We start from the raw sequence: 19,402 nt of genomic DNA, 5'->3' as shown, positions 1-19,402 counted from the left end.
TGGCATTTCCAAGTCTTGCTAAAATAAAATAAGATAAAATAAAATAAATAAAATAAAATAAAATAAAATAAATAAAATAAAATAAAATAAAATAAAATAAAATAAAATAAAATAAATAAAATAAAATAAAATAAAATAAAATAAAATAAAATAAAATAAAAATAAAAGGTCAAACTTAGGAAGAGCTACCAGTATTTATAGCAGCTGTATGTTTCTGAATTCCTATCTCTTTTCTTCATATTCCATTCCATAAGATATGATAAAATCTATCCGTGATGAAGTCTGTCTCATTTACTTCAGTCCAGCTTACCATTTTTCCAAATCAAAACAAGATAAATAATACACTTGTTTGTGGTCTACATCATATAATTGCTATGTATTCAGCATTCTCTTCAGGTTCTTATCGTGTAATTGTGCAGAGTAAGTGTTAAAACTCCTGCTGTGCACTGGTCTGCCAAATCAAGGTTTTAATATTTGTGTTACTTTGTATTTGATAAAGGTTATTATTGAGAAGGAACCAATAGTTCTGTCAAGTCAGCACAGGTGCCCTAAGTATAATATAATGGGATTATGTGAAATCATTGTGCAAATCATGAAAACTAGACTTCTACTTCATTAAATACTTACTCATAGATTAATGAAAAATTTATATAATTTTTTTATTACGAAATTTTAGCTGCTCATTCTGATAGCAGAATCATGAGACTTGTTGAGTCCCAAATATTTTGTTGCTGTTTGCAGAGACAAATTCTGTACTTTTTAAACAATTCCAGAATTTCTATAATTTTATGCTACCCATTGCTGAAGTTTCATCTCCTATTGTCTTATATACTGCACTAAGTAAAGAAAACAGGTATCTCCTGAGGCAGGCCTTGCAGAGCAGTTGTAGTGGGATTAAGCAGCTGAGCTTTCTTGTGGAACAGACTAAATTGTTCTTATCAAGACAACAAATATCAGATTCATAAATTAACATAACAATGTGCTTGTAATATATGGTCAGAATACAGAGAAATTATTAATTAAAAGAAGAAAACAAAACAAAAGGTTAATTTGGATTTATCAATTACAAATTTAATTTTATTGTATTCATCACTTTTTGATGAATTAATTAAAATACTAAAGCATACTTTTCATATACCTTATATTTACATGAAGGTCTTTAATAAATTGACAGACAAGTACAATGTAAAATAAAATAAAATAAAATAAAATAAAATAAAATAGTTAATATAAGCATTGATGAAAAATGTTTTTAATCAAAAAATTGCATTTTTCAGACAACCTGATTTCTGTTCACAAAATTTGTGGGTAAGAATTCACGTCTTTTCCTCTTCATTGACTGTATACAACATGCTTTCCCACAGGCAGGTATTACCAATATGATTTTTATTGCATTAATTCATTAGTCTGACTCAGACGTCATAGACATTCCAAATTAACGTTTTCTCAGTGAATGTGTTCCAGTCTGCTGAAAACTGCCTTGGTCATTCCAGCTTTCTATTTTATATGCTTAGAATGAAAACAAGTGTGGTACCAAGTGCAGTCTACATCTGTCGACTTAGACAAGATGTAGATCTGATATGGAATGAAACTATATATGCTACACCACAAGCTGTTAAATGCAGCTTATCTAGAAATTACATCTTCTGTACTTATATTGGTATATTAAGTTGTCTAAATGACTTCAGATACATGTAATTTAATCACATATCTTTTCTAATTTTGGCATTCATGAGTACATGAAACTTCCAATTTCAAAATGGTTCTATTATTTCCTCATGTATTCTCTCCTTTCTTTGCTACTTTTATCAAAATATTTCAATGTTATGATGATTAAAAGCTCCATCTTGTTGACAAGCGAAAGTGCAAAATAGAGAGGTGTCTTTTTTCTTTTCTACAGTTTTATGAAGTGCAAGGTCATGAAAGTGAAAATGTTAATGCTAATTTCCTAGTTCAATTTTCCCATAAATATGTACTTTGCAAATAGGGCATAATGTTTAGATGTCGATAAGATACAACAGACAGCTCTAAAGTTGTAGTCTGGTAGGGAAATGACTGTGAGCCCTGTTTGAGGAAACACCAAGTAAGAGTAACAGACTTACACAAGTAAGAGTAACAAAGCTGCTTGCGGGGGGGGGGGGGGGGGGGGGGGGGGGGGGGGGGGGGGGAAGAGGGGAGGGGAGCGGGGGGGGAAGGAAGATCTTGCCTTACAGATAGGGAATGCAATCAAGAACTTAGCCATGCAGTTTCTCAGGAAAAGAAATATCCACTGTTATCCTAGCTTTAATACGCCTTGGGGCTCAGATAGGTGAGTTAGGATATCATTCCAAATTTGATGTGCTAACAATTTTCTGAAGAAATAATGACTCAGGGAAAAAAAAAAAAAAAAAAAAGAGTAACCCTGACTTTTACCACCCTGGGGACCATTTCACCCAGACTCCAAGCAATCAAAACAGTTCTGTACACAACATAAAGACTTCCTCATCTCTGGAAGTCTTGATTAGTTACATTTCTTTCTAGAATATGTTTACAGGAACACATACTATTAATAGGAAAAAAAAAAAAAAGTAAAATTATTTTTTTAAGAAACAGTAATAGTTCTGGAAATGTGAAACTGAAATGATATATGACAATCTAGAAGCATTTTCCCCGTGCAGGTTTCTTTACACAAGTTACTACCAGTATCTCTCTAGTGTCTAACAGTTCCTTTATTATTTTTTTTTCTGCTACTTAGGTAAAACCTAAAAGTTTTTGTTTACAATTCAGCAAAACAATCAGGACCAGATAATAAGAAGTCTAGTTCAATAATAGTTAAGGTAAATTAATAACTTTTTTAAGTCCTTAGTTTAAAAGTTTCCCTTTAGTCAGCGGTTATCAGAAAAATAAAATAAAAAAATAAAATAAAATAAAATAAAATAATAATAATTTTAGCTGTCTCATCCAGTTTCAGTTTAGAAAGGATAATGGTGTCAGTGAATAGAGTTTGTAAATGTGAATTTAAATCCTTATTACACTTATACACTGCTTATTACACTGCTGGCTTCTGGCCTTTCTGATTTTTTTCTTTTAAGATTGTCTAAAACCTCTATTTAATCATAATAGAAATTGCTTCTTTCACCATGTCAAGTTGTCAGGTAGTAATAGTGAATATGATTCAGTTGTCTTTGTAGCTTTCATGACCAGCAGACACATTTCTTAAAGAAGCGCAGTTCTGTTTAAAACATACTGAAGCTATATAATAGCAAAAGGAAGGTTGTAAAACTACAAGTTCTTACGCTTTATTTAAAATTTTCAGTCTGAATTGGCATTCATTCTGAGCCCTCCATGAAAGCAACAGCCACTTGTGTCACTGGTAACTGCCTTTTAAATTTATTTTAAAAATCAATTCATATCTGAAAGAAAACACATGGCAAATACAGTTTCTAATGTGGTGTTTTAACTATCTGAGATTTCACTGTGGCCCTTAAAAGACTTTAAACTTTGCATAATTTAACGTCTTATCCCTAATTCACAGAATCACACCTGCTTAGGTTTGAGAAAGTTGAATGATATATAAGTTACGAAAGAGCAATGTCACACATTAAACAGTAAGAAGAGAAACTTTTTTTTTTTTTTTCATTCCAAAATTGCTATCCATTGTTTTCTGTTGTGTGGAAAGTTGCAAAAGACTGTTTTTCAGATTTGCTTTTTAAGGAGGTATGGTTCATTTTGATTTGAAACTCCATTCATTGGTTCATACATTGGTGAGATTACTAAAATATCAATATATCAGAAATACCTGAAATAGAAAAAAAGAACAATTACCTTTTTCGTGGCACTTTAATTCCCTATCTTCTAGTGTGACTAAGTAAACAAAATGTTAACTAAATTTTATTGAGCTCTAAAAAATCTACAATATGATTCTCATTGATTTTTATTCAAAATGTTTCCATTATCTTTACTTAAGACTATGCAATCTTATCCATACTTAAGACAATATAAGTTTGGGCTAGAGCCAAAGATTATAAAAAGTAAAGAGGATCTTGCCCTTGGCTTGGGCTTTGAATCAGAAAGCTATTTTGCATTAAGTAGTTGGAAAAACTGTTAATTCTAAGCCAGATAAAGGTTATGTTGAATCAATTTAAGAAACTAGATGATTTTTTACTTTATTTTGTGTGTTTATGTGTGCTTATAAAATTCTCAGTGAACAAAACATAAAATATATTAGTACTTTAAAGTACTTCCTTCCTTAACTAGCAATGTTTGATGAATCAAAATGCTGAGTTTAAAAAAAAATTACACACTTATAAAACTATACTTTGAAATATAAGAAATTAAAAAAAAATGGGCTGAAGAAAAAGAACTCTACAGCCAAAAAAATATATATATATACATTCCACAAATAATATATATATATAAAAAAGCTGATTACAATAATCAATTAACAACAACAACAAATCTTTAAAATTTTTTCAATTCGTTATAGCTAAGGAAACTGAAAATTCTTATTCCTGAAGACCTGAAAGACAGATAAGATCAGAAACATAACTACCTGAGTGCTTTTTGCTGGCTGTAAATCTAGTGTATGTATCTCTTAAAGTATGTCATCTCCAGCTACTTTTCATATTTCCGGTTTCACCTCCAGTATAACTGTTCCATTTCTACATTCACAGAATCTTTTTAATCTATATTACTTGTGTCATATGTTGTTCAATAATCAATTTGAGCCAAGGTGTCGGACAGAGACCAAGTTCTGAGCTTGAAGTAGTCATCAAACATTATATGATTCTGGCCACAACAAACTATTCCCAACAGGTTCCTGTGAAATTAGCTCATAGACTGGCACTGAAAATTCCTCTTGAAACTAGATTCAAGATAATTGGTGGGCCAACGCAAAGGAATTGAAATTCATAGAGAAAATTTTTTTCCTAAGAATTCCCTTAGCTCAGATAAAAAGAGAGAAACTTATATGCATGTAAATAAAAAGAATGAGAAATAGAGGGAACAAAAACTTTGGATACAGAAAATTAAGGAACACAAAGAAATAGCTGAAGGGAGGGAAAAGACTGATGCACTAGATAAGAAATATACTGGACAAAAAGTCTACTAAATGGGATTAGAGAAATAGGAAATTATATTTTTCATGTTGATCAAATATTTTGGGATGCAAACTAAAGAATCATGCACTGCATTCACTTTTAGTATGAGAGTTTGGTTTGCACATATTTTCTGCAACAAGAATGGTGTGTTTCAGTGTTGTGTGATATTCTACCTGTTGGAACATTTAGTACTGTATTAGTTGCCAAGGCAACAATGTTTTTTTGTGAAGCACATTCTGGGTCTGGCTTTCCCTTTTGGAGTTACACCCCTGTGGAGCACAAATAAATGTGACCAAGTTATGCATGAGAAGTCAGAATTTGATGAACCATAGCAAACATTAAATTGCCTGCATTTTGCGCTTCTACAGTATAATTTCCAGAAGACTATTGTGACAATGATTAGTTTTTCATGACTACAGTTCAAAAAATTGTAATTAGACATAGAAACTCAAATGTTCTCATAGCTAGGAAGGTCTATTACCACTTCATTATATCTGAAAGCTAAATGATGATGCTATTGAATTGTTTGGTATTCACATAACCAGGATAACTGGAACATTCAAGAAGCACAAACACACATTCATATATACATATATGCACTGCACTGCAATAGCTGACTGATACACAGCATATACGTTTAAGCCTGAAATATGAATATAACATGTTAGTTGATTGTTAACCCTTTCAGTGACTCCTGAGCTTTAGGTTTACTGAGTTATTTTACTACTCCTTCAACTTTTCTTTCTGAATTATTGTCTTCCTGTGCTTTTATGTTCTTGCTTGTCTCATTCACCAATTATGTCTCTTTTTTTTACAAAGGTTTATCTTCACTGTACGTTCATATATGGACTCATTCATCCCTGACCAGCTTGGGATACAGCTAATACTGCTACTTAATAATACTGCTATTTAAGTGTGTAACAGTAAAAAAAAAAAAGGGGGGGGGGGGGGGGAAGGGATGAATCACTTAAGCAAAAATGCTGCTTAGTGAAAGCAGTTTAATTTAAATAGAATCAAAAACTTTAAAACTTTGAACCTCAAAAATCTGGGGTAAATGCCAAATGCCCTGTTTCCAGCAGAGAATATGCCAGGAAATCATATTACCTCCAAGCTCTTAAATGGCAAAGAAAGGCAAACATTAAGATAATTCTGTAAAAGAAAACAAATGAAAAAGTGCCATTTTGGTGATTGGGTCATATTTTATGCAGTTGCCCCCTGCAACTCCTCCTAAGAATTGAATCATTTTTATTTGTTTAGGAACCTCAACTGTAAAACATATCTTTTTCTGCAGTATCCAAAGCTCAGGTGTTTTCTAAGAAAAGATCTGAAGTGAGTAATCATAAACTGAGATTTACTTACTAATTTATCTATTTACCAAAAACAGCAGATAATGAAAATATCTTGGCCATGAAGGAAGTCACATGCTTTGAAAAAACTGACAGAACCCTTCAAAAATTGATCTCAAATGGCAGAGCTACCTATAAAATCCAAGCAAATCTAATGGTTCATTGATGAGTGAACTGCAGTATCCTTAGCCTAGAAACTTATTAATCACTAGGCCAGTCAGAATTCTTGACATCACAATGAGTTCAACGTTTTTTATTTTCTAAGTATTTTAAATTGATTTGTATGTTACAGTTGTATAAATCTCCTAATAAGCAAATGGCTGCTGAATGCTGAATTGCACTACCTTATGTGGTCTTGATGTTACATTAAAATAACAGGACTGCCAGAGAGTAAAAGTAGATGGCCACTCAGAAAACAAAATGTATCAGATGATGTCAAATATATAATAGCTAGGTAGATTTTAAGTCTAGTATTCAGTCACAGAAATACATAAAATCCTCTTAATAAGAAGGCAGGAGGAAAGTATCATAATATCCAGTATATTGAGTGGTGAAATACTTCCAATAGGCTCTTTCACTGATGCAAAATGCTTTTAGATGATCAGTTTAGTCTAAGTTTAGGATGAGTATTTATCATTTCCAATGGAAAAAAAAAATACAGTTGAGGAGTTAATGTAGCAGTCTCTTTGAATAATGGCAACTGTTACAGCAAAGTAACCTCACACGTTAAAAGTGAATTTAACAGTACTTCAGACTGAGGAATCAAAAATTTCACAGACCACTGAAGAACTCAGTTCTTCTTCTTTGTGTCCCGTTCTGGGCTCCCCAGTATGAGAGAGACATACTGGAGTATAACTGGAGTCTAACGTAGAGTCATGAATATGATTAAGGGACCAGAGCATCTCTCCTATAAGGAAAGAGTGAGAGAGCTGGGACTGTTCAGCCTGTAGAAGAGAAGGCTTGGGGGAATCTCATCAATGTGTATAAATATGTAAAGGAAGACTTCAAAGAGGATGGAACCAGGCTTCTTTCAGTGGTGCCCAGTGCCAGGCCAAGAGGCAAAGGGCACAAACTGGAACACAAAAGGTGCCATCTAAATATCAGGAAGCACTTTACTGGGCAGGTGAGAGTGCACTGGAATAGGTTGCCCAGATTGGTTGTAAAGTCTCCCTTTTTGGAGATTTTCAAAAGCCTTGGGGTCCCTGCTTGAGCAGAGGGGATGGGCAAGGTAACCTCCACAGGTCCCTTCCAACCTCAACCATTCTGTGATTCTGTAATTCTCTGGCAGCTAGAGGTCTCCAGAGACAAGTGTGAAGTACATGCTAGGAGAAGGGCTGTTTTGTCTTGTTTTTCACACACTGAAAACCTCTTCCACTTGAAATTCTAAGTGTTTTTGGTAGACTTTACAGACAAATTTAGAGTACTTGCATAGGTACATATGATATTCTCATAGAGCAATTTCCAGTGAAAGCTGAGGAACAACCTGAATCCTTTCCAGAATCAATAACTATCTGTCATCTGCTGCTTAATACTACACCATTGGGAAATGGGAGACTGAGGCTAAGGTCTCTGATCCATTAGATTTTGATTTTTCTTGCGGAACCTCTTTGTAGTCACATACAGTAAAAGACATTTCAGTGATCTTAGCTCTCATTTGAAATATGGAAAACTGCAATACAAGTTTTGACCTGAGTCAAGTACCAAAAGAAATGTACCATACTGAGGAAGCCATGCAACAGTTTTTTGTTCTGGATTTAATATAGTTTTTTTCTTATGTCTTTCATAAGAGAAAATGTTCAGTTCTTTTCAATGTGGAACAGCGAGTTTATGAAACTTGGAAGTGTTCACAGTGTAGGAAATGTTTATCCTGTGCAACTGTGTATTGCTACACAGAAAACTTTTGCCCTGGTTTCTCATCTACAGGTATAAATGAGTGCATTTCATAATATTGGCTCCTGAATCACTGAGGAGTCTTCACTGTAGTCTCTGAACCAAAATCAGGGTGGTATTGCTAATAACTCATGAACATTTAACAAGTGCACCATCATTGACTATTACACAAAAATGCTATGTGGTTTATAACCACTGAGACCCTAAATTTAGTTAAATTTATCATATATGCTATTAAAGTAAAATGACTCAGTATGTTGTTAGTTTAATAAATAAATAAATAAAGTTATACAAATGGCAGATTATTTAACTGTGAGAAACAAAGTCATACTATGTTTTTACAATGTTTTAGGGTGTTTCAGATGCTTCTGAAGAGTGAGTGGGGAACTGTATAGCTTTGAATGATCACTGGCAACCCTAGCTACTAGCCATAAAATAGTCTGATGTTTAGATATCTTTCAAGGCATAGTCCTAAATAAGTCAATCATCTAGCTAGAGGAATCTATACTCTGCATCCATGCGGAAAAAATAAATAGAAGATTGCTAAATGTTTCAGAATTTTGTGAGGTACTCTGTATTTCATGTTTTATCAACCCAAGTCTAAAAATCAATACTTAAATCTATTTCATTTTTTCCCCTAATTGTTTAATATATTTTATTCTATTATACATATAAATATCCAAAGCCAATGATTATGGTTACAAAGTAACAATGTAAACTCTGCACTGGTTAAGTCATTTCTTATGCAGAACCCAGGATCCATACAAAAAGTAAAAGCATTAATTGTTTTGTTTCAAAGATCAATGAGAAAAAAAAAAAAATCCTTGGAGAGATTTTCTGCAGGGCTAGCCCACTCCTAAAATTAAGTATTAGACAAATTTTACTCTGAAGTACTAGGAAAAAAAATTGCACAAGCTGTCTCCTTGCCCAATCTTGGCATTATTGTAGTAACCTTTTCTTTCTTTTCATGTTTGTGAATTCAGCTGGTGTGGTTTGGACACTCAATGGTGTGAGTGTCTTCTTGGTTATCTTATGTTATGACATGGCACTACACCAAGTTGTCAAAAAAATTACCCCTTTCTGAGAAAGAATCATTTTCTTTTCCATATGTACAGTTCAGGAAGAGCTCAAATCTCCTGTCACATCCTTTAAATTATAATTTAAACAAATTTCAGGGCACATAGAGTGTAACTGACTCTAATTGTCTTGGATGCCGTAGCTGACATATGCTTACTCCCTTTCAAACATTTGTGATTTCCTCAAACACATATACACACAAATAGAGTCCAAGATGCATTTTAATCAGTTCTGACTTTTTAACAAACATATTAATTGATGATTTCTGCTCTGCATTTTTTTTTTTGTCCTGAGTGCTTTCCTAAGAGTACAATACAGCAGTTCATGAGTAATTTGTCTATTTTCAAGCCAGCAGTACTTGTACTTAGTCATTCCATGCCGAAAGTTGCGGTGGTTTTATTGTGCTAGGCAGCTGAACACCACAACCGGTCTCTCACTCCCCCTCCTTAGATGAGGAGGGAAAGAAGTAAAGGAAAGAACAACTCACGGGTTGAGATAAGGATGATTTAATTAAAGGGAAGAAAAAAATAATTATTAAGGAAAGATTATTGTTAATTAAACAATTTAACTAAACAATTAACAATTTAACTAAAGGGGAAAAAGGAAAGGGGAAAAGGGAGGGGGAAAGGGAAAACTAAACAAAACAAGTAAAGGCTATGTGGAAGAGCAGAGGAAAGAAATTATTCTCTATTTCCCACAAATGAGCGATGCTTGACCACATCCTTGAAGCAGGGCCTCAATGCACGTAGCCGGTGTTCGGGAGGAGGACAGACGTTTTCACAACGAGAGCCCACCCCTCCCCTCTTCCTCATTTTTCCACCTTTTATTGCTGAGTGTGACACCATATGGTATGGAATATCCCTTTGGTTGGTTTAGGTCAGCTGCCCTGGTGATGTTTCTTTTCTCACATCTTTGCCCACCCCTAGGGGGGTTAGAGAGAGTCCTGATGCTGTGCCAGCACTGCTCAGCAGCAGACACAACACTGGTGTGATACCAGTGCTGTTTTAGCTACGAGTGCAGAGCACAGCACTGTATGGGCTGCTGCAGGGAAAGTTAACATCCCAGCCCGACCCAGTACAAAGTGGATTCTTATCTCTCTATCCACCTCAGTTCACTATTACTTTACGAGAGTGCAATTTTCTTACTTTCATGTACAATATCATAATGTTACATTAAAAAAAAAAAATCTGAAAGAATATATAGGTTAAAAGATAGAAACAAGTTTTCTGTGTGATCTAATTTAGTACTTTTAATTATAAACTTCTTATTTTGTACATAGTCATTACTGGCTGAACATAGGGATCATTGGCATGAAGTCTAGTTGGAGGCCAGTAACTAACCGTGTACCCTAGGGGTACTAGGTCCACTCTTGTTTAACATCTTCATTAATGACCTGGATGGTCAGAGTGCTCCCTCAGAAAGTCTGCGGATGACACAGAAGTGAGAAGAGTGGCTGATAGACCGAAGAGTTGTGCTGAAAACCAGAGGAACTTGGACAGGCTGGAGAAATAGGTTTACAGCATCTTTCACACAAGGAAAGACTGAAGAGCTGGGACTGTTTAGCCTAGAGAAGCTAAGAATTGGGGTGGATCTCATCAGTGTATACAAAAACCTGAAGAGATGGTGTGAAGACAACAAAGTCAGGCTCTTTTCAGTGGTGCCAGTGACAGAAAAGGCAATGGACACAAATGGAAACACAGAAGGTTTCCTCTGAACACCAGGAAACACTTTCTTACTGTGAGGGTGACCAAGCATTGAAACAGGTTGCCCAGGGTGGAACTGCCTTCTGAGAGATATTTAAAACCCATTGGAACATGGACGTGGGCAACTGACTCTCGGGGGCCCTGCTTGAACAGGGGTGTCAGACCAGATGGCCTTCAGAAGTCCCTTGCAACCTCAACTGTTCTGTGGCTTTGTGTATTGGGATCTTGGCTTCAGTTCATTATCATCGAGGCTAGCAAAATTTGTTAATGCTTAGACTCTGAAATACTGGCTAAAATTTTAGACAACTTGTAGTGAGGCCTGATTTGGGACACAAAAGTCTTCTGCATTTGTTCCCTGCGCAATTCATGTTCTTCATTGGCAAGCCTGTGACTGAAGATGCTCTTCCCCTCCTCTGGCAGATGAACCCCATCAGCCCCCAGTAGACCAGGACTCTCAAAGCTAGTCTCATGGCCTAAGTAGCCTAACCTCTAACTGTAGCACAAGCCCTGTAACCATTTGTTTATTTGCCAGATCTGACTGGCCCTTTTAAATCCCTTCCCTTTCACTGTGAGGATTGAGGAAAAACTCCCTGCGCTCCAGAATCCCTTACCACTGTTCCCAGGGCTGTGTAGTCCTTCTTGATACTCCTGACTGTATCACCGATGACCATGGGAAACAACAGCAGTGGATAATAGTGGGCTGTGTGAGGCTTGGTAGTCTCTTGGTGACATCCCTGATATGAGACCCTGGCAAGCAACATACCTTTCTAGAAAGTATGTCAGGTTGGCAGATAGGTGCCTCTGTACCTCTCAGAAGAGAATCACCTACTTCAATCACCTGTCGCCTTTTCTTAGTTGCACTGATTATTATACAAAGAGCAGATCAGACTGCCTTAGTCAGCTCCAGCATCTCTCCTGATGTGACAGATCTTTCCTCTTCAGTCAGCAGAGCAGTGAAGCAGTTCTTCAAGTGTACCTTAGGTTACAGGGAAGCCTCTTCCTCTTGCTGATCCTTGCCATTGCAAGTTTCCATTCTTCTGTGTTATCCATTGCCTCCCCTCCCTTCTGTGTGTGCTGGTGGAGAGAGTTTTTCGCTGTTCGGCCAGGGGCTGCAGACTGCACTTGAAACCTGCTATCTAATTCCTTCTCAGGCTCCCTCTTGTTATGTAGCCTTTTCACCACCTTCTGCTGCAGGACATCCTCCACCTGGGCACACCTTTTACATGCAGGTTTGCCCCCCTGTCCCTGCCACAGGAGAAAGGCCTAGGTGCTTCCTGCACCACAGCCTATCCCTTCAGCAGCTCAGTCGGGGTGGAGGCATCAGCCACCACTGGAGTAGATGATGCAGACAGATCTGCAGCCTTTTCTCACAGAAAAATGCCCACCTTTCTGACCTCGAGGGTCAGGCAGGATGAGTGCAGATGGTCACAGAACAGTGCCCGTCTTCTGGGTCATACATACTTCAAGTCTCCCACTTAGCCAGAGGAATGGCTCTCCTTTGAAAAGGCACCCTCCTGCACAAAGTGCTGCTCCACTCCCTGACTGATGCACCACACCCTGGTCATCACGCACCCTAGGGATACCAGGTTACCTTTTGTGAGTCGGGGGGGGAGGCCACCACTGCTTCTGGCCCAGCCCACACCTCATCAGGTGCTCCTGTGAGAGCTGCCCGCTCATGTTGGGTCTCTGCGCTGCCCTAGATTATCCCTGGCTCAGGAAATCCCCCTGTACACCACTATCCCTCACCTCACAGCACCGAAGCTGATTCCCTCATTAGGTGACTACTTAGTACCCTAAAGCAAATGAAAACGATCACTGGTTCATATCTGTGTCTGATACAAGCCAGTAACAAATGCATAGAGTAGCAAGAAAAGCAGACAGCTGTCTGATTCTAACTTTCATCAGTCTTGAGCTAGAACTTCTGAATCCAAAATCACCTCATCTCTGTTGACAATAATCTAAAGACATTTTTGCATGACTTTGTTAAATCATGTTCTTCATTCTTTTGAATTCAGTCTTCTGGAAGATCATGTGGCAAGGATTAATTCCATAAAACAAAGCAGAGCAAAAATATTCTAATGATAAACTACATGTTTATAACAAAATCCCTCTGTGATTTGAAGATTCAGCAAAAGATATATCAGTTCCTACAAAAGTTTCCTATCATCTTTTCATATTCAATCTTATTTAAAAATATCTTCAGGTAAGTTATCCTGACATTAGTCTTTTATGACTAAATTAATTATAATATTAAAGAAAGAAGAAAAAAAAAGAGTAAAGAAAAAAGAGTAAAGCATGAACACTGTTCACTATCAGGATTAGCTTCAAATATAGGGTGTTTTTTTACTTTCCATATTTAGGTTTTAAAGTAAATTTGTCAAAGTTGTTTGCACCTGTTGCAAAACCATGGTGATCTAGTGTTAAAGGTCTATGGTAATCTTTCTTCTAATGGGAGAGACAAGTCTACCAAATTACTCAGCCAAATGTATCATATAATACCTCATTCCTCATCATTCTCATACTATCAAAGTTTTATTTGAAAAAGGTGATCCCAAAAGAGGCAAGTATAGAATGGCTAATGAGAGAATACAGAATTCATAGCTGTCCAACTTGAGTGCAGATCATTCACATGATACAGAGAACCTTCAAAATATGTCAATACAGATTAAGTGTAAATGACTTGTAATATAGGCACTGCTTTTTGAGGATCCTTAAGATTAATAATGCTAGATGTGATTGATGTTTTTAACACTAGAGCATTAATCCTATTCAGAGTTAAAATTAGTAAGAAAAAGAAATCTATATATTTAAAGTGAATAACATCTAAATAAAACTTTTTTGGGGGGATTGAATTATTGCAACATTCACTGACAGTGAAATATGATTTGCTAATTCTTTTTCACTTCCTTTTTGAAGAACAAAACATAGTAAAAAGTAGTAAAACCCCTTAGATTCTGATCAGGCAAAGTTTACCACATTTAATTTCATACTGTGACTACTTTTACATAAATATACCTCATCACACCTCCACCTTCCACTCCTCCAATGAATTGTCATTTAAACACCTTATTTATTTTTGCAAATAAATTATAAACAGAAACTCTGGAACAGAAACTTGTATAACAACTCACTGCGTTAAATGAGCATCCCAGGTAAGTTTTCAGGTATTTATTTTAAGACAGAAGGCGGCAACTGATCAATAGTGTTCCCGGAACAGATATGACTGCCTAAAACAAAATGTAGTCTTACTTGTGCTCTGTACTTTTTCAAAACATTTTAGAAGAAACTGGATGTCTATAGTGCATTGTGCCATACTGCAAATTACCTGTCAGAAGCTTGCATTAAATACTGAACAAGTACAGGACCCATTCTAATCTCACTTATCACAAACTGAACAATTATTTTTTGGTTATGAAGACAGATTCACTAGTCATAAAAAAGCATAAGTGGAGAATCAGGTACAAAATTACTCCCATGGGAAAATCTGAAGAGATGGACTTTTCCATGGAAATAAGAATTGTGCTGAATGTTTTAGTATTATTGTCAAGAAAATAATAGCTCCACAAAAGAATGCAGAATTCATTTCTAAATCATAGTAGGGAATAGGAGAATATGCAACATAGAATAATACAACATTAATGCTATTGGACCATTAATTCCCATAAATACAGATATAGATATTCATTTTTATGAAGACTAAATCACGGTCACACAAATGCTTTCTAATAGGATATAGTTCTCTGTTTGCAAACATGTTATAGTTACACCATAACAAATGCACATTTTGTTGTATCAGTATACTCAAGGATGTTAAGCAAACAGAAGAAATAAGGCAGGTAGGCACTGTGAGTCAACCTGATGCAAAGCTTTTGTCATTTATCACCTCCAAGAGGTGATAATCACTAGCCTGGCAGGAACCTGTAGACTTTATAGCTGAGTGTCACTTTGGATATTGCAGGACTCAGATGTGGGCATGCCATTCTGAAGATGGTTATGGAATGTAATGACTGAGGGTCGGTTTGAGGGAGGAATAAGTAGTGTAAAGCCAATGATCAAGCCACTTTTTCTAGAAGGGCCTGACACGTAGGATATGCATGATCTATTTCTCACATGATCTTTCAAGCCTCTAGATTAAGAGTTGTGCAAATGTCTACATTAAAGCAGCATTTTGAGGAGGAAAAAAAAAAAAAGCATGCTTGGGTTTTCTGAATAATGTGTTTCAGCAAATTGATCAAGCCCGTCACTGTGTTCTTTGTACAAAGAAGTACTTTGTTATTATTTTTTTATTTTTGTTATTATTATTCACGTATGTGAATAATAATAACAGCTGTTACAAAAAGGATATTAGAAGTAAAAGGTATAAAACCAAACAAGATGGACCAGGTTTCAGGCATCTAATATGCATAGTGCATATCAGAGGAATCTTGAATTCCTTTCAGTTTATGGAGTTGAGTGAATGTAATGAAGACAGTATTCCACCAAAAACATACATTGGCAAGCAACACTAAAAGCTCAGTCTTCAGCCTTTACTGAAATATATTCTGGTTGCCAAACTGAAAATGTAAATTGCATCTTTGCAGATAAAAACAAAACCCTTTGATTTCCATGATGATAAGAGTGGCATAAAGTGCTACTGAATGCAATAAGAGAATCAGGATTTAACATGCAAATAGATAGCAAAACTGTCATTGGCTTACATTAGAAGACTTGGTCCTAAATTATGAGTCATCCCAAGTTTCTAGTGGTAGTTTTAAACAGAACCTATGACTGTAATAAGTGCAATCAATAATAACATATATCTCACTTGGATCTCTGGTACAGAAGCAAACAGTTAAAATTTGAGCTCTCTTGATGATAGATAAAATACTTTTGCAACAAGTTAAGAACTGCAAGGGGATTCACCAATCTGATTTTATGCAATAGTTTGTTAGTTAGGACTCACTTGGACTAGTGAGTGATCAGCTTTAAGATTTTTTTCTCCTTCTGGAAAAGGTTCAAACAACTTCTTATCTCTAGCGATTGGTTTTGATCTAGAGATTTGGTTTTGATTCATCAAAATAACTCTCTGTTTCTCTTCCTAATACAGTTATTCTGTAAAGAAAAGAAATAAAAATATACTAGAAGAAAGGAGAGGAGGAAGGTCAGGACTCATCATCTGTAGGATTCTCACTTATGATTCAGAAGTATAAACTCTAGTCACACTTCCACAGATTCTTTTTATTTTATTTTATTTTATTTTATTTTATTTTCTACAACACTCTTACTATATAAAAGTAGTACCTGGATGTTGCAAGACAGACCCAAGAAGCTCTACAGACCACAGAAGGGTTATCATAGGATTTTTCATAGATGTACAAAAACAGAAGTGCAAATGCCTGATGATGCCTATATAGGAAAAGTAAAATAATATGAAGCTTAAGCTCACAAATGAAATGCTAGTTGAAATATATTTCTGGACTACACATTGGAGTTTGTTCCAAATGCTGTTTTAATTACATGGAACCTGAATATGTCTTTAAAAAGAATCCCCAAATGTCCCATTTCTAACCCATTAGCTACTGAATTTGGGCCTAACTGGACCACCAAGCTAGCAGCTAATCAACTTTTCCATAGTTTGCCCAAATTTCTTACCCTGATATTAAATTTAACTGGTGTTTGGGTGGTAAAAAATAAAATGTGTATTGTACCATTATATATACTTATGTATCAGGAGGACAAAGTCTGAAAGGTAAGGTCTTCTCTTGTGTTCAAATAGTATTTTTCATGGCTTCAGTGGAATCTTTCCCAGTTTGACAACTAATAATCTTACATGATTAATGAATATCTCTGCAGATCATAGCTTAATGCTTTAACAACTAACTTTTATCATCATTCTCATTCCTGCTCTTACTCTAATTAATTGCAGTATGCCTTTTTAGAGGGATATGAATATCTCTTGAGTAGGTAAGGATTATTTGGCTTTCCATTGTGTCTGTTCTTTGACCTCTCTCAAGCCCAAAGTTCTTGCAAATTACACAGGAAAAATTTGCCGTAGGAAATTACCTGAGTCACAAGATCATCTGGATTGAAAAAGACCATCAACATCATCGAGTCCAACCATCAACCTGACTTATCGAATCCCATCTCTAAACCACGTCCCTTAATGCTGTGTCCACAAATCTCTTAAGTACCTCCAGCGATCGGGACTCCACCACTTCCCTGTGAAGCCCATTCCAATGCTTAACAACCCTCTCCATGAAGAAATTCTTCCTTAATGTACTTCTCTGGAAAAACTTGAGTCCACATCCTCACATCCTATCACTTGTCAACTGAGAAAAGAGAACACCCTTCCTGCTGCGGCCTCCTTTCAGGTAGCTATAGAGAACACTGAGGTCTCCCTTCAGACTCCTCTTCTCCAGACTAAACAACCCCAGCTTCCTCATTTACTTCTCATATCTCTTGTTTTCTAGTCCCTTCACCCACTTTATTGCTCTTCTCTGCACACATTCAAGAAACTCAATGTCCTTCTTGTAGAGGGGGGCCTAAAAATTAACACAATATTCAAGGCGCAGTCTCACCAGTGCAGCATAAAAGGGGACAATCATTTCCCTAGTCCTGTTGACCATACTATTTCTCATGTAGGTCAGGATGTCATTGGCCTTCTTGGCCACCTGGGCGCACTGACGACTCATGTTCAGCCTGCTGTTGACCAGCTGTTGTGGTTTAACCCAGCTGGCAGCTAAGCACCAAACAGCTGCTCACTCACCCTCCCCTCCCACCACCCCAATGAGATGGGGGAGAGAATCAGAAAAAAAAAATGAAAGCTAGTAGGTTTAGATAAAGACAGTTTATTAGGACAGGAAAGAAAAGAAAGGAGAATAATAATAATAGTGATAATAGTACTACTAATAATAATGTATAAAAAACAAATGATATACAATGTAATTGCTCACCACCTGCTGACAGATGCCCAGGCTATCCCCAAGCAGCGGTCCACTCACCCTGGCCAGCCACCCCACATTAATTGTTCAGCATGATGTCAGATGATATGGAATACCCCTTTGGCCAGTTTGAGTCAGCTGTCCTGGTTCAGTCCCCTCCCAGTTCCTGATGTACCCCCAGCCTCTTCACTTGCAGGATAGCGTGAGAAGCTGAAAAGTCCTTGGCTTAGTGTAAGCACTGCTCTGCAACAATGAAAACTTCAGCATGTTATCAACATAATTCTCATTCTAAATCCAAAACAACACCATACCATACTAGGAGGAAAATTAACTCTATGCTAGCTGAAACCAAGACACCAACATACGCAGGTCCTTTCCTATCAGGCAACGTTCCAACTACTCTTCCCCAAACCTATACCACTTTCACTATTTCATCTTTTTGACTAGTTAATTCTCAAATTTTAAGTTTTTCAGAATAATATAGACCAAAAAGAAATCTAGAGGGTAAAAGAAGAAAAAGGAATATGAGAGTTACAGAATTTTGTACAGGATTCATGAATGGATTTAATGACTACAGCTATATTTTAGTATATGCATTTGACAACAGAAGTTTACTATGTATATATTTATATTTATGCACACATATATATACACATATTGAAAGGATGTAGAGTTTTCTATCATCTTTAAATATGTTTAAAACACAGCACATCAACAGTACTTAAATAATATGCTGCCTTTTTTTGTTTGTTTGTTTTTGTGCAAGCATTCAATTATAGTTTCTGCAAAGGTCAGAGGGATATTTGCCAGACATATTTAAATTTCTCTATAGGCAGAGGAAATATGAAATACTCAAAACTTAAAAGTAATAATAATCTCACAGAAAAGTTAATGTCTCTTGAAAATCTATTGCTTATGATTAAAGCAGTAGCCTGGTAACATATTTCAAAGGGTAGAATAAAATCTATCACAAGCAGTATGTGGGAAAGCCTCTCATGCTTGTGTTGTTTTGCTCCCCAGGTTATTAAGAATTTTGATACTCTGTGCTGTTCTGAAAGCATACAGCCAATATATTCCCTTCTCTATACAACCATATGAACAAAAAGCCACCCCTCACTTCCTGTACAATCTAAGCAGATATGCTGATAGGGAAAGTATTTCTGGAAGTCAGAACATTTTTAGTTTTGTTCTTGGTCAAAGAGATGGTTAAAACTACTGTGCTACAAGACAGTGAAAAAGATTATATAGATAAAAGATAATGGTTGGCAGGAATAGACAGAGACACCTTAAGTCATGATTTTGTGCAGACATAGAATAATGAAGTGTTCATTTTGTTAAAAATAACATTTGACTGTTATTCTGTTTATTTTTGTTTCTGTTTTTCTCTT

The 19,402-nt window shown here is 36.0% G+C and overlaps 1 long non-coding RNA gene across 1 annotated transcript in view; it reads right to left on the bottom strand.

Annotated features, from left to right (window-relative positions):
- LOC310898366 overlaps nucleotides 1-18,415 on the bottom strand; it is a 70,503-nt gene extending 52,088 nt beyond the window's left edge. The window contains exon 1 of the long non-coding RNA XR_014583239.1: nucleotides 18,075-18,415. This is a non-coding gene — a long non-coding RNA (uncharacterized lncRNA). The remainder of the gene's footprint in view (nucleotides 1-18,074) is intronic.
- Between the last annotated feature and the right edge of the window lie 987 nt (nucleotides 18,416-19,402).

The sequence above is a fragment of the Anser anser genome (assembly GCF_964211835.1).
Source record: "Anser anser genome assembly, chromosome: 4".
Lineage (NCBI taxonomy): Eukaryota > Metazoa > Chordata > Aves > Anseriformes > Anatidae > Anser > Anser anser.
This window is presented reverse-complemented; position numbering and strand designations above follow the sequence as displayed.